Here is a 15442-nt window from a genome sequence, read left to right as displayed (position 1 = left end):
TGTCCTTAGGCACAGCTACAGAATCCAGCTTTGGTGCAAAAGGAAAACTATACCTTTTGGTTTTCCAAATCCTGCCTGATAATACTTGGAAATTTGGGGTCTGTGTGTTTAGAAAATGCCCAAGTTTAGGGGCTTTATTACTTTCCTAAATTGTTACTAATGGCTCAGAGTCTGTCATCTTATATGATACTTTTGTATTTTAATCATTAATTTGTACTTGTCTTCAATGGAGCACATCTGTCACTTTTCGTTCCACTCAACTCTTTGCCGATTTCTTTGCCATTTATGTTCATTAGCTTGACTTCTTATCTGCAATCTGGAACATTTTATAGCTTCATCAGCCAGATGATTTATATTTTTTAACATGTTAATTAAGGTCAGCTGCAACAGACTCTTTGTGGCTAGGGCCTTCTCATTTAGAGAAATTATATATTTATCCTTCCTTCTTGTTTATAGTTTTGAACCGGTTTTCTTCCCTTGACACAGCAGTCTCCCAATTACCACGCAATTCAGTTGGAAAAGTATATCCACGAGTTCTTCTTAGCTACAAACTGATGTCAGTTTCTTAACAAATTCTAGTAAATCAGTGGCATAGTATTTTCCCCAACAGAAACCACAGTTACTTGTCCACCCAGCTTCCTGATGTGGGCAGGGGTGGATTCAACCAAATATTGAGTGTCTATTAAGTACAGGTTAGTATGCCAGGCTATCAGGGCATAGAAAACGAATCAGAAATAGCCCTTGCTACAAGCTAGAAACCTCGTTAGGGGGGTAAGATATGTACATAAATAACTGTAGAAAGAGGTATGTGAGGGATGTGCCTTCTGTGGGGTGTCTGAAGCATCAGACTTAGAGAGTCCACCTGCCAGTCATGCATGAAAGTTCAAGTTACTGATCTAGACCTCCGGAACCCATATTCTGTAGTAGAATTATGCTGGCAGGCTTCCAGACTCCTCACATAAGGATAATTTTATAAGTGACAAGTTGTACATTTTGGCCCAGTGTTGCACTGTTTCATCCTGAAGTTCCTTGAAACCTCTAAAGTGTATTACAACCACTCCTGGTGATTTATTTATGTCTGGTGTGTCAATTAGACTCAGAACATCGTGTATTCTTAACATTAGTTTGACCTCTCTGCTTCAAAAGATGATTTCAGCTTTCAGATCTTCCTAATAACTACTGCAATAAGGACTCAAAAATTTTGTTTAACTTCTGTACTCTTTAGTTTTACCATTTTTGATATAGATGATGGTCCTCTCTTCCTTCACCCCAACGATGTTTCGTAGACTTTTCTATTCTTGGGATGGCATGGTGGAAACATTATAAGCTTTGGGTCAAATATATCTGGATTTACATCCTTGCTATAACTTTGTGTCTTTTGATGTAACTTTTCTACTTCACAAAACTAGAATTTCCTCATCTGTACGGACAAAAACCAAAAAAATAATAACATTTACATTTCATCGGTTGGAGAAGATTATTGAGGTGACACATAAAATGCTTCCCAAAGATGCCACAGTGAGCTCTCTCCCCACCGTTCATCTTCCTCACTTCCCTAATATTTCTAAAGGGAACTCTCCTTCCTTGTCCTCTATGTCAGTGGTGGCTTCTGTTGTTTTCACTGTTTACCAGCACAGATGTTCCCCCCACATCACTTCCTGATCATTCTCATCAACAACATAACCAACATCCCTCCCCCCAAATACACCTACAAAAACGAGGTGTATTTAATGCGAAATTCTAAGTAATTCCATATCGTACCATTGCTATTGTCTGAATATTGGTGTCCCCCAAAGTTCCCATGCTGGAATCCTAACTTCGAAGGTGGTGGTATTGGAGGGCAGGGCCTTTAGGAGGTGCTTAAGTCATGAAGGGTGGAGCCTTTATGGATGGGATTAGTGCCCTTGTGAAAGTTGTCTTAAAGAGCTCCCTTGCCCCCTTCCACTGTGTGATCACACACACAGAGAAGTCTGCAGTTTGCAACCTGGAGGAGGGCTCTCACCAGACCCAGAGCATTTCTGGACTTTTAGGTTCTAAAGCTGTCAGAAATAATTTTGTGTTGTTTACAAGCCACCCTGTCTGTGGCGTCTTATTATAGCACCTGAAATGGACTAAGACAACCATAGTTTCCTTTGTTTAAGTGAACCACAGGTTGGATTTTTAAGCGGTTTGCCTTTTGTTGCACATATGCTGAGATTGATTACGTGATATTTATTGTTATCCCATCTTTTACTAATCATCGCTTCCTTTTTTCTATTCCTATTATTTTTTCTATTCCTTTATTGTATTAAAATAAAGAATCATAGTCAGTAGAGCATGTGACTCTTGATCTCAGGGTAGTGAGTTCAAGCCCCACGTTGGGCATATAGCTTGCTTTAAAAAAACCAAAAAAATAAAGAATCATGTTTTTCTTTTCATATGGAGTTGAAAATTAAGTGTTGGTTAATACCAACTTCCGCATGTCTTTCTATAGAAGGTTTCTGTTTGCTGTTTAGCAGTCTGTATTTGACTTCAAGGACCTTCACTGAACACATGCTGTGTATGAAGCAATGTATTAAGTGCTTTTATATTCATTATTTCACAACTTTACAAAAAGTTGTGAGGCATTTTTATCATATGAAGTATCTTTAGTACCACATGTGGTTTTCTGGTGGATTTATTTTTATTTAAAAGTGTACACCTACAGAAAATAAGTGTTGTTTCTGCCATTTTCTAAACAGATAACATTATAAATCATAATTCTTTTCAAAGGATGGGCTTTAATAATTTGTTTTTGTTATATATTGAAGGTAGACAAGATAATTATAATGGATGTATAAAAAATAAAATAACATTGTGTATCCACCAACCAGTTTAAAAAACAAACATACGTACGTTTGAAAGCTCTTTGCTCCTTGCCTACCCTTTGTGGGTTCCAGCCCTGTTCAAAGATAATCTTTAATTTTTTTTTAGCATTTACTTATTTTTGAGAGACAGAGACAGAGCATGAGGAGGGGAGGAGGAGAGAGAAAGAGGGAGACACAGATCTGAAGCAGGCTCCAGGCTCTGAGCTGTCGGCGCGGAGCGTGATGCGGGGCTTGAACTCACGGACTGCGAGATCATGACCTGAGCCGAAGTCAGACACTTAACCGACTAAGCCACCCAGGCACCCCATCAAAGATAGTCTCTAAATGCTTAAGCTTTATATTTTATAATGTGTAGTGAAAACAGTGATGCATATTGAGGACTTCAAGCTTCCATGGGATCAAATCAGTTCACCAGTGTTTGCGTAGGAAAATCAGATTTTGCTCATGGGTTTTTCAGTGCATAATATGAAGTCACTGCTTTTTATTTTTAAAATCATTTAAGAGTGGGTCTTTCTCTTATTTCTTTTAGACTTTTCATAGAGTTGTAGGTTATTTCATGTGTTTTCTCTGGGCAAAATATCAGCACAAAAGCCACTGAGTTAGAAGTCTGTTGGGAGTAGCAAGTAAAGTCATAAGCCCAGGAGGGGGTCCAGAGAGAATACCAGGCAAAGGAAGGCCTTGGTTCTTTGTTCTTTGCTTGCTTTACGTAGACCCCTGAGCAAAAGTTATGAGTCATGTAAATTTTCTTCTGCAGATTGACAGAAAGAGATGCAGAGTTACATAGAGAAGAAAAGGATTAAATTTAGGAAATGGAAAAAAGTGGGTTGGGGACAAAGGTAGAAATAGGAAAATTGCTGAAGGAGGATGATTAACCAGGAATAAAGGAAGATAACCATAAAGATATGTCTAGTGCTTAGTTTTAAATCTTGCAATTTTGAGGAAAAATATTTTTATTTCACTCAAGTTTACAAAAGGGAGAGAGAAATTGATTGATACATGGATATATATAGAGAGATCTATGTGGGTGAGTGGATGGGTGGGCAGATGGATGGATGATAGATCAACAGAGAGATGTGCATCATAATGCACAGGATGGATGAATGATGGGTAATGAATAGATTGTATTACTGACTGCTGTGGATTGAATGCTTGTGAATTCCCAAAATTCGCATGTTGAAATCCTAACCCCCAAGGTGATGGTATTAAAAGGTGGGGCCTTTGGTATGTAATTAACTCATTAGGTGGAGCCTTCATATGTGTGATCAGCACCCTAATAAATGAGGACCCAGAGAGATCCCTCATCCCTTCTGTCATGTGAGGACACAGAAAAAAGATGCCATTTATCAACCAGGAAGTGGGATCTTTGTAGACACCAAGTCGGCCTGTGCCTTAATCTTAGGCTTTGTAGTCTCCAAAACTGTGAGAAATAAATTTTTATTGTTTATAGGCCACCCAATTCATGGTATTTTATTATAGCAGCCTGAAAGGACTAAGACCTTTTAAACCATGTGTCAAATTAAGAAGGTGCCTTGGCAGCTAGAAATGAGCTTATTTCTGTCCATGCAATAAAGCTATAGCAAAGCCCTCCTGCTCTATTTAGGTAGTCCTTCTTACTGCCTACCTACTCTTAAGAGATTTTCCTCTTTTGTAGAGGAGAACGTTCTCATTTTGAGAAGAATAATGTCATTCTGTGATTAGAAAGAAGTGTTCTGTTTTGTTTTGTTTTTAGCCAAGAATTTCATCCCAAATCATGATTCAGTCCAAAGACACAAACACTGAAGATTGTGCAGCCAAAAATGTGTTTCTGCTAGTAAAACTAAAGTTAGAATCACCATGAACTTTTTCATGTTGGATTTTAGAGCAATAATCTGCTTTCCATGCTTCTCTGGGCTAAAACATTGAAAGCTAAATTTTCAACTTGCTGCTGGGTTTTTATCTTACAGTTCCCTAATCCAGATGTTTAATTATTCTCTTACTCATTTAACATAGCAGATCATTACTTCCGATTTGAAAATTAACTGTAGGTCTGGGACATATACAAACAGTGCTGTTTCTTGGTCACTGATTTTTTCAGGGAGGCTTGGAATTCCTCAGCTTTACAGGTCAAACTTGCATTAGAACATATTTCATTAGAAAAGAGATCTATATAGCACTAAAATTGTAACAAGTTCCAGCCAATGGGCCATGTTTTTCAAGAAATATGCTATAGACAAAAGATTACAACTACAAAAGTTTTATCCAGTAATAATTTTCTGGATTTGATCTGTAGAGTAACAGGGAGCTTGAAAAATGTCAGCATTTTCCCCAAATGCTATAAACAGGCCTTTAAATAACTGTTTTATATACTCATATCATATTATTGATGACCGATCTTTATAGATCAGTTTAGAACTCAATTCAAGAGCATGTATTGAGTGTCAGGTTAGCATAATAAGTATAAGATTTATGAAATAGTCTCTGATATCTAGGAGTTTACAGACTGGAGAGATGTGACATGTACTCAAAAAACCATAATATAGTGTAGATGGATGCCATGAAGACTATACCACAAAAAGAGAAAGATTTTCACTGACAGCGGTTGCTTTCAGTGGGAGTGGAGGAGGAGCCCTGAGATCAGGTCAGGATGAAAGAATGTGAAGTGCTTGGAGGCCTGCTGGCTGAAGGATTCTCTGTAAATAGTGAATATAGTTCATGTAACTGAGTGAGATCTTGCCCATGGTGGTGAGAGAAGAGCATTTCAGTCCAAAGGATCAAAGGTCTCTCTTCTCGTGGTGGTGCAGTGCCCTCAGGATGAAATTCACAAGGCTGGCCCTGGCCTCCCTGACCCCATCTCAGTGCTGTCCAGTGTGGCCCCTGGGTCGCCGCTGGTCTGAGAAGGGCCAGGGGTCTCTGAGGAGATCAATCTAGAAGCTTTCAGAGCAGTAGATATTACTGTGACATTTATTTTTATTTATTTTTTTAATAATTGATCTGCAGTGGATTGTGAAGAACAGAGAAGTGGTTCTCTATCACAGAGTATTTGAGGAGCGCCGTGTGATATGGTCTTCCCGCTGGCGTGTCAGTGGGGTTTCTCATTGTTCCCTGAATGTGCCAAGCAAAAGCCTCTCACCCTTGCTTTTCCCTCTGCCGGAATGCACTTCCTCTATATCAATATACCTGTCTGTCCTCGCTTCCTCCGGACCTCTGTTCAGATGTCACCTTATCAGAAATGCTTTCCCTGATGACTTAAACAAACCTGCCTTGTCACTCTGGCTCCTAACCTGGCTTATCTCTCTTCCTGTAAGTGCTTAATCCCTCCTATACAGTTATTGCTTTGTTTACTTACTGTCTGTCTTGCCCTACTAGAAGTCAACAGCACAAGAACAGGGACTCATTTATCCTTGGACAGCACTTCCCCCCCATCTGCGGTTTCACTTTCCTGTGGTTTCAGTTACCGAGTCAACCACAGTCCGGAAGCAGATGATCCTTCTTCTGACATGTTGTGGGAAGGTCAGCAGTAGCCTAACGCTACGTTGTTTGCCTCGCATCCTTAGAGGAAGGGGGGCATACGTTGCAGTAAGATATTTTGAGAGAACCTACATTCCCATAATCTTTATCGCAGTATTGTTATAATTGTTTTATTTTGATATTAGTTATTTTAATCTCTTACTGTGTCTCATTTATGAATTAGGCTGCCTCGGTTTGTATGTCTGGGGGAAAATAAGCCCCGATATATACAGGGTTTGGTACTATCTGCGATTTTGGGCATCCACTGGGGGGTCTTGGAATGATGTCCCTGCACATGAGGAGGGACTACTACAGTGTGCATCACCATATGCTTACCACCTAGGTGAGACATAGTTGGCCTTGGTAAATATTTGCCATTTGGACGGATGCCAGGAACAATTGCAGTTGGGCTCGCAATTGCAGGTGTACTTTAGGGAACAGTCAGTAATTTAATTTGGCTAGAAAAGGGGAGAAGAGAAATAGAATTTCAGTCGGCTCTGGTTTCAGTTCAGGTGATTAGAGTCATATTTTGGTTCTAGACTGCAGCACGTGTAATCAAAGAACATTCTTCTTTTCCTGAGCCGACCAGGTGCCGTCTTGCCATCAAGGATCCTCTTCCTAACCAACTCTAGAGGTGTTTGTTTTGTTTTGGTATTTCAATCTTGGTACCTCCTATTTTAATTTCCATCATCTTACCGTGTAAGTGTTTCCTCACAAAACTCCGGTTTAGCTCCCCCCGAAACTGCAGCATATTTGAAGTTCTTGTGGACCCAGAAGAGGGGAGAAATGCTACCCTTATCATTTGTGGAGATGGCGCGCAGGGCCCTTTCCAGCAGGGCTGGGCCCCTCAGGCACTGCTTCTAGCCCATGCAGATTTACAGCTGGGACTCCCCCCCCACCCTCCCGGCCCCATGGAGGGTGATGAGGGCCTGTGTTAGAGGTTCTGTGAGGCTTCACAGTTGGAAGGAAAGGTCAGCTCTCTTGGGCCACTGAGGGGATCCTCTAAGATGAGATAAGACAGGCGGATGAGAAATCTGTGCCCCACCTGTGTTCCTGGCCCTTTTGGCATGGCAGCTTTTTCCTTCCAAGAGCCTTGCAGTGCACCTCGGTATCACTAAGAGGAAAGCAATCCATTTATGACTAGCAGGGAAGACATTTTCTGCTTTCAGAGTGGCCTGGCGTACAGATAGCATACATAATTAATATGCCCCAGAAAGCCATTTAAATTAATTATGGGATTGTCCCCCAAGAAGTATGCCATGGAAGGCTGTGCTTTAGGATTTTTAAGCGGGTTCCGGGAGTCCCAGGTTGTTTTTTCCCTCACCATTAGGACTTAGTGACCTCAGGCAATTCACTTAATGTTCTCTAAAGTACGTGTAAGGTATTTTATTGATCCATATTTTATTCATACTTTTCACTCCTGAACCTTAGAAAACCTCCGTAGAGCCATTCTAAGGGTCATTGAGTGAAAGCCGGCACGATAGCACTATCCTTTGAGATCCTCCATAGAAAATTGCTTAAAAGGGCCTGGTTACATATATATTTTTTAACATCCCAAAGTAGATATTTCATAGCACTAATCATTCTTCATTAAAATGTCTAGTTAAACGTGCACATCTGCTTAATTCTTTAAAATCTATGACTGCCCAAGACGTAAGTGATCAGCTCTTGCAACTGGACTGAGTGCATATTCAGGTAGGAAGTTGTTAAATTACTGTCAGAATTATACCACCTCTGTGATAGAGCAAGTTGCATTTTCCCTGAAGGAAGAGTGCTAGGAAGGTCTTACATAAGCCGTACGTTTTTCTCACTTATTCTGTTCTTGCCATTTGCACTAAAGAATTATGACTAATTTTAGGGTTCAAGAGGAACCGTGTTCAGAAGTGAATGAGATTAGGAATTTGTATTTTCTACTTAGCTATATCTATTTTTTTTGTTTGTTTGTTTGCAAGAGATGCTGCAAAGTATTGTGCACTAACATTTTATGGATTAAGAGTCATGTGAACTCCATTAGTGTCCAAGATACCAGGTTTTTTCTTGGGAGAAAGAAACAGTTTCTTTTCTTTTTTTTTTTTCCTCCATGGCTGGTATGGAATTTCTGTGTTGAGCTTTTAGTCCTGCATCAATATGCTTATCTCTATAAAACTGTTCTACTTTTCTAAGCAAAAAGGGCATAGACACTATACAATATTCTCTTCAAATAAGCCAGTGCTGAACTATAGGAAGTTGCCTTAGTTTGCATAAATCTTTTTGAAAAACTGCAAAAAAATTTCATGTTATTATTCCCAACGGGTTTCCTGCATTTTTCTGCTGTTTAGCAGCTGTCCAGCAGATGGCACTGTGAAGTAACTAGATGACAGCTTTTTTTTTTTTGTAAATGTGGCTGTGTGCATTTCTACCATATCTATATTTATAAACACTCATTCTGTTAACATTACAGTAGACAGTATGACACGTTTTTGAAACACAAGTGTCTGCGATTTGTAAATTTGTGTCTTGTACTGGCACATTATTATGTAGCATTTCCTGATACAAATATAATAAAACTGTTCATTGTTCCTTAAGGAGCTTTTCATCTTTCTGGTTATTAACATTAGAGTTCACTTAAAAGCTTGTGCCAATAGGGTAGAGATACATCAGCAAATAATCCCCATACTTATATCATCCTGGGTGCCCCTGCCCTGTGTTTGATTCGAGGAAGGGGTGTGGTTGGGCTAAGGGTAACAGCCCTCAGAGAGTTGCTCACAAACAGCTCACTTCATGGAGTATTGTGGCCAAAAAGGAAGGAAACAAAAGGAAACTAGCGCCCGTTACTCTCAGTGTGGCCTAGAAGCATGGGTCTACTTGGGTGCTTGTCAGAAATGCAGTGTCTTAGGGCTTACCCTAGATGTAATGCATCTGAATTGTTTTTTAACAAGATTCCCAGATGAATCATATGCACATCAAAGTTTGAGAAACATTGCCTATTAAGTGCTTCCTCTTAGCTCAGGGTTGATGGGGGGTGGAAGGGAGGGGAGGGTGGGTGATGGGTATTGAAGAGGGCATTTTGGGGGATGAGCACTGGGTGTTGTATGGAAACCAATTTGACAATAAATTTCATATAAAAAAATAAGTGCTTCCTCTTTGAATGTACAGCAGATGTTGAGAGCCTACAATGTGTCAAGCAGTGCATCCTGGGCTTGGGTTGCAGAGATGGCCAAGTCAGGATACTGGCCATCAGGGGATAAGCGGCATATTAAACAAATAATCGTAAACAACAAAGCCAATACAGCAATGTAGGTGCTAACAGTTATGTCCTAGTTGCAAGTGTATGTTTGGTAGGCGTTGGGCTGAGGTTCACATTTAATCTTTTGTTTTGGTTAAGTTTATTCATTCACTTTTGAGAGAGAGAAAGAGGGAGGGAGGGGGAAAGAGAGCGTGCACAAGTGGGGGAGGGGCAGAGAGAGAATCCCAAGCAGGCTCCACACTGTCAATGCAGAGCTCGAAGTCATGCATCGTGAGATCATGACCGGAGCTGAAATCAAGAGTCGGGTGCTTCACCAGCTGAACCACCCAGGTGCCCCTCACATTTAGTCTTTATAACAACTCTGAGAGATGGAAATTGCTGTCCTGGAAGAGGTAACTATGAAAAGTCATTCAACAGCCAGTCAACGATGAGCTAACACTTGAACCCAGCTCTTTCAGGCTGCAAAGCCCAAGCTTTTTCAATAAACTATATCTTAGAAACCCAGCTTTTTCAGTAAATGAGCTATCTGTGTAATCCCTGTTATAGATAACAAAGGAAGGTGTTGCTTTCCAGACCAAGGATCTGAGGACCTTGCATTAAAAGGTAATTTTGGAAAGGTTATAAGTTAAGCACTTATGAGTGATTTCCCCGATGAGCGCGGTGGTCACCTAATACCTTGCACGTGGGTCATCTCAGTTCCTCTACGGGGATGTCTGGCGATCCAATGCAGCCCTGCCATCAGGAGGAGGAAGGGGCTGACTGCAGATGGGCGGCCCTAGGGGACTTTTAGATGGAGAATTTGTAACAGAATGGGATTATATTTGCTGAGCTCAGGAGAAGTAAGAATCTGGGTATTCTGTCCCACAACCAGTCAGGTACTGCTTGTAAGTCAGCAGTCGTCCGGATGGTGGTAACACTGAGCCCTGCAGAGGCCACAGAGCACGGTTTTTAGGAATTGCCCCAGACTGACACTCATCTCTTCAAAACCATTCTCAGGGATTAATACGGTTTTAATTACCTACACTTATATGAGCCTGGCTGTTTTATCTAAGTTCATTGATGAGTCTCCCACAGAGAATGGAATTAGACATCTCAATAAGATAAGGAAATTATATCTATTTTTTGTCACTGTATGTGGGAGGATTGTGGTTGAGTCTGAGAAAATTATTTCCTTCAGGGCCTTTGATCCTTTTGTATTATCATTTATTATTTCACATATTATATCCACCTGTAAGCAAAACTGAATATTAAATTTGAATCACGGTTTAGAAACATACATACGTAGTTGGCAAAAATAATACCTGCCTCTTGTGAAGAACCGACGGGTCAAGAAATGATGCTAAAGGAACTGACTGCCCTATAGGCCTTTGATGGCTAATGTTGGTATTTTTCAGAAAGTGCTGGGAATATTTATCCTGATCTTTTAAGCCCCATCTTGTTATTTCCAGGCAATTTGTAGCATTTAGTACCCTAGAGTCAAAAATGGTTTTGCTTCTATCTTTGGCTAACAGTGGCAAATGCATATTCCAAATATGGCTCATATTCCCAAAAACAAAGCGGCGTGGGATGTTGTAGAAGTTGTTAGGGGGAAAAAGCGTGTGTACAAATTCACAGGGATTGGGAGTAGCGACTAGGTCAAAATGGTCAGCCATGATGGCTATAGTGATGATTTGTCAAGGAGCACCGTTGCCTCATTCTTTAAAAGAATAACTTTGATATGCCAAAATTTCTATATAACCAACAACAAAAAAGACGCTGGCTTAATGCTATCTTTTTGTCCAAGGGTGAGCTTTTCTTCCATTTCATTGGAACCGCCCTCAAATGCTCATCCACACCACTAGCTCATGTTTCATTCTCAATCTTGCTTCAACTCCGTGTCTTCTTGGAGTAGAGTATTTTATTTTAAATGTAAAAAGGAAAAAGGTGAGGTGACGGCATCTCTGAGAGAAGCCTGCTAAGAATTTTGTCTGGTTACTGTCTCCACTTTTCTAAAGCGGCCTCTTGACCATGTCATTTTGCCCTCACCTGTCTCCATAAGAAAATGAAGTGTTGTCTGGAAAAACAGTGGACATTGTTACCTAATAAGCTATAGTAGTTACGATATGCAAAAGAGGAAAAAGATACCAAAGAAAACAAGTCAACTTGAGGGATTTTTAAGAGTATTTTATGCATACATATATATTATTTAACATTTATTCATTTTTGAGAGACAGAACGTGAGTGGGGGAGGAGCACAGAGCCCGATGTGGGGGCTCGAACTCACGAACCCTGAGATCATGACCTGAGCCGAAGTCGGAGGCTTAACCGACTGAGCCACCCACGCACCCCTTTTTTATGCTTATATTTTTAAGACTAGTTCTGGAGTATGTCATAAAGTCAATTCATATTTACCTTAATTTCTTAAACATACAAAGCTCAGAGTTAACGTAATATGTCATGGGGTGCTAGCAAATTATCACAAAGAAGCAATACGAATGCCATCTGTATTATAAAATGTGTTGGCCTTTGTTTTAGTCAAGAGTAGCACACGGGCCATTGTGAAAATTAGAATCAAAATGATCTCTCGTGTATATAGTAATCCTCTACTAGCCATATTATTCAATTAAACAGAACATGCATTCCTTTTCCAATGTAAATAACTAAGTGGTACTGAAATGGTACTTAAACAAACAAAAAACATAATGAAGATTGTTGGGAGGGTTGCCCTGGAAAATATAATCAAAGAAAAGGTGGTAAGTGTCTTTTCCATACTTCCCTGCTCCAGCCAAGCTTTGTTAGTGACAGCCCCCTGAGCATGCTGTGCTATTAACCTGTAATGCCACCTCTCTGCACACGTGATGAACTCGGGCGTGTCCTTCAAGACTCCGGTGGAGTACCCTCTGATCTTTGAAGCTAGCTCCTCTGATCACTGTTTGTCTCCTCTTTCTGTTAGGGCCTCCTATTTTTGCTCTTGTCTCACGATGTTGAAATTATATGAGCCTCGCCCTCCTCCCACCCCCAGATGAGCCCCTTGAAATCAGGAACCACACTTCATTCATTTATGTATCTTCAGTGCCTAGTTCATGTATGAAAAATGTGAGGTACGTGTGCCTTCAGTCTTCAGTTCCCGCGTCTGTGACAGATCCTGCAAATCAATCATGGCACTTTCTGTCTCTCGGAGACTAGGCCTAGCTCCCTAGTACTTTGAATGCCACACTTGAAGCTGCTGCTTACCAGACAGGTTCATTGTGATTGACATGCTGGTTTCAGCTGCCTTGTGACCACTGGCCTAGCAGAACACCTAGCTCATAGTAAGCAGGCATTGTTATTTTTAGGTGAAAAATGATATTAAATGGAAATCATATGAAACCTTTGTGGCTTTTGGCTTAAGCTTTGTTTGTGGCTTTTGGCTTAAGTATTCTGATGGAGTTGAATCTAGCAATGTTTTAAAACTTGCTGATACCTCCAATCACTGAGATTCAAACATGGTGTTGTTTCACTTTCATTATTTTGAAACACTCTGAGTTAAATAAAGTTAAACAGCCTCCTTTACATTGCAAAACCTACCCTTTTGTGCCAGAGTACATCAAGAATCTGCATGAAGAGAATAAAATATTTAGTGTTTCTCAGACTATTGGAACAACAAAGGAGGGTTTTATGGAGCTACTGTTCCCCAGGACCCACTCTGTAGCAGATTCTAGATAGTTCTGCCCATGTCTTCCCCACACTGTGTTATTTATGTATTTATAGTAGGTATTGGGAAAATGAGAACAACAGGCTTCCTTTCTTCTGGTTTTGGAATATAATCTAGAATATTCTTTTAGAAGTATGTGACAGTGATTGCTTCTTCCTCTAATTTCCTGCTGGTTTCTCTAAGTGCATTGACCTTTGAAAATATAGTATTAATTTTTCTTTCCGAAGCATGAAGTTAAAGTAGTAAATGATATGAGTCAACAGACTTGGATTCAAAGACCCCAAGGCCGACATTCACAAACGCCATGGGAGTGCAGTTCTCATTTCTCTTCATGACCCTTAGTTTTCTCACCTATAAAGTGGGGATATTGAATCCCCGAAGTGTCAACACAGGCACAGAACAAACAAACAATGCAGAGATGTGTGTTTGCTCCCTGCCTGATTCCAGATGTAACTAACACTCTTAAGGATGTGTTTTTAAATCAGTTTGCTTAGAGAGCAGTTTCATTTCCAGAAGCTAGAGATGACTTGAAAGTGACTTGTGACACCTGACCAGTTAATAACGCATCTTACGTGTGCAGTAGGAGCTGGTAAAACCTAATGTCTCCGACTCAGCCTTAATGATGTAGTAACATAGTTTGGGATATTTGTTGCCAGTGTAGTTTCTCCCCAGATCCCCCTTCTGCCCTCAACACCCCCTCCCCCCCCCAAAAAAAAAAGCAGATGGGAGAGGAAGAATAGACAGAAGACATCACTTCAAATAGGGATGATGTTGACAAAGGTTGACACTGTGTTTTAAGAATAAGTAATTGCTCAGAATAAAGTGCCATGGGGGAGGGGAGCTGCTGCTGCTGAACTTTGGGTCCAAATAAGTGGGGCCTGCTAGGAACAGGACTCCTAAAATGACAAAGATGTCTGGGAGGGTGTGGTCCGGAGCCATTTTTGCTGGCTATAAGCAGGGTCTCTGGAGCCAGAGGGAGCGCACAGCTCTTTTTAAAATTGAAGGAGTTTATGCTCGAGAGGAAACTGAATTCTATCTAGGCAAAAGATATGCTCATATGTACAAAGCAAAGAACAACACAGTGACTCCTGGTGGCAAACTGAACAAAACCAGAGTACTCTGGGAAAAAGTAACTTGTGCTCATGGAAACAGTGGCATGGTTCATGCCAAACAAATTCCAAAGCAACCTTCCTGCTAAAGCCATTGGCCGCAGAATCTGTGTGATGCTGTATCCCTCAGGGGTTTAAACTAACTGAAAAGTAAGTAAATAAAGGTGTAGATTTGAAAGGAAGGAAGGAAGGGAGGGAGGGGGAGGGAGGGAGGATCATGGGAAACGAAGTCCATAGTGAAAGCATTTGGGAGTTTCTCCGTTATCTGCCTTATTGGGTAGTATGGATAGTAACGTTCCTGTCCCGGGGCTCATTTCACAGATTCCCCTCTCGCATCAACACTATAACATTCTGTTTTAACTTGTAACAGTACCCATGTATTTATGCTTAGGCTGCACCTAGATTGTTCCTGTTTCCTTTTGTATTTTGTGCAACATGTTGATGTCGTTGGGAAAACTGGGGATTGCGTATCGGGCAGCATTTTAATTCCAGTCTTACCACTTACCGCCTGCGTGATCTTGCCAAAGCATTTAACTTCTCTTGGTCTCCCGTCCTCTGCTGTGAAATGGAGATAATGATGTCTAGGATTCTTGTGAGGATTCAGTGATACTAAAAGTAAAGAACCTGGTGGGGCATAGCTGCTTCCTAAATGCTGGTTCCCCCAAAGCCCTCCTCCACGTCACTCCGAGAATAACCAGTATAAAATGTTAATCTGAATTTGTCTGTTTCAAATTTATCAGTGGTTCCCAGTGCTCCCAGGATCAGATCAAGGCTCCCTGCTGAGTCATTCAAGGCTCCCCCGCTCCCCCATGAACTGGCTTGTTTCCAAACCCATTTCCCATCATTCTCATCTCCACATGTTATGACCAGTCACCCTAAACTTCTCTGCTTTCCTCTGACCATTATGGTTTTGCTTGTTGTGTCATGTACTTCCTTTCCTCCCTAGGAGGTCTTTCCTGGCCACCCCTTGCCCCACCTGTCCAGAATGAGTGTCTCTCTTCTGTGCTGTTTATCTTGTGACACTTTTTCATTTCAATACAATCTGCTTATCTTTCCCTCACAAGATGGCACATGAAGGGTGCAACTTGTATCTTATTTATAT

At 40.8% G+C, this 15442-nt stretch overlaps 1 protein-coding gene and 1 pseudogene across 1 annotated transcript in view; both read left to right on the top strand.

The window, feature by feature from the left end:
• GRIP1 (glutamate receptor interacting protein 1) overlaps positions 1-15442 on the top strand; it is a 691569-nt gene that overhangs the window by 218140 nt on the left and 457987 nt on the right. The window lies entirely within an intron of this gene.
• On the top strand, positions 14133-14495 carry LOC144616801 (large ribosomal subunit protein eL33 pseudogene; annotated as a pseudogene).

The sequence above is a fragment of the Panthera onca genome, chromosome B4 (assembly GCF_046562875.1).
Source record: "Panthera onca isolate mPanOnc1 chromosome B4, mPanOnc1 haplotype 2, whole genome shotgun sequence".
NCBI lineage: Eukaryota > Metazoa > Chordata > Mammalia > Carnivora > Felidae > Panthera > Panthera onca.
Note: the sequence above shows the minus strand (reverse complement) of the source record. Positions and strands in the feature narration are given on the sequence as shown.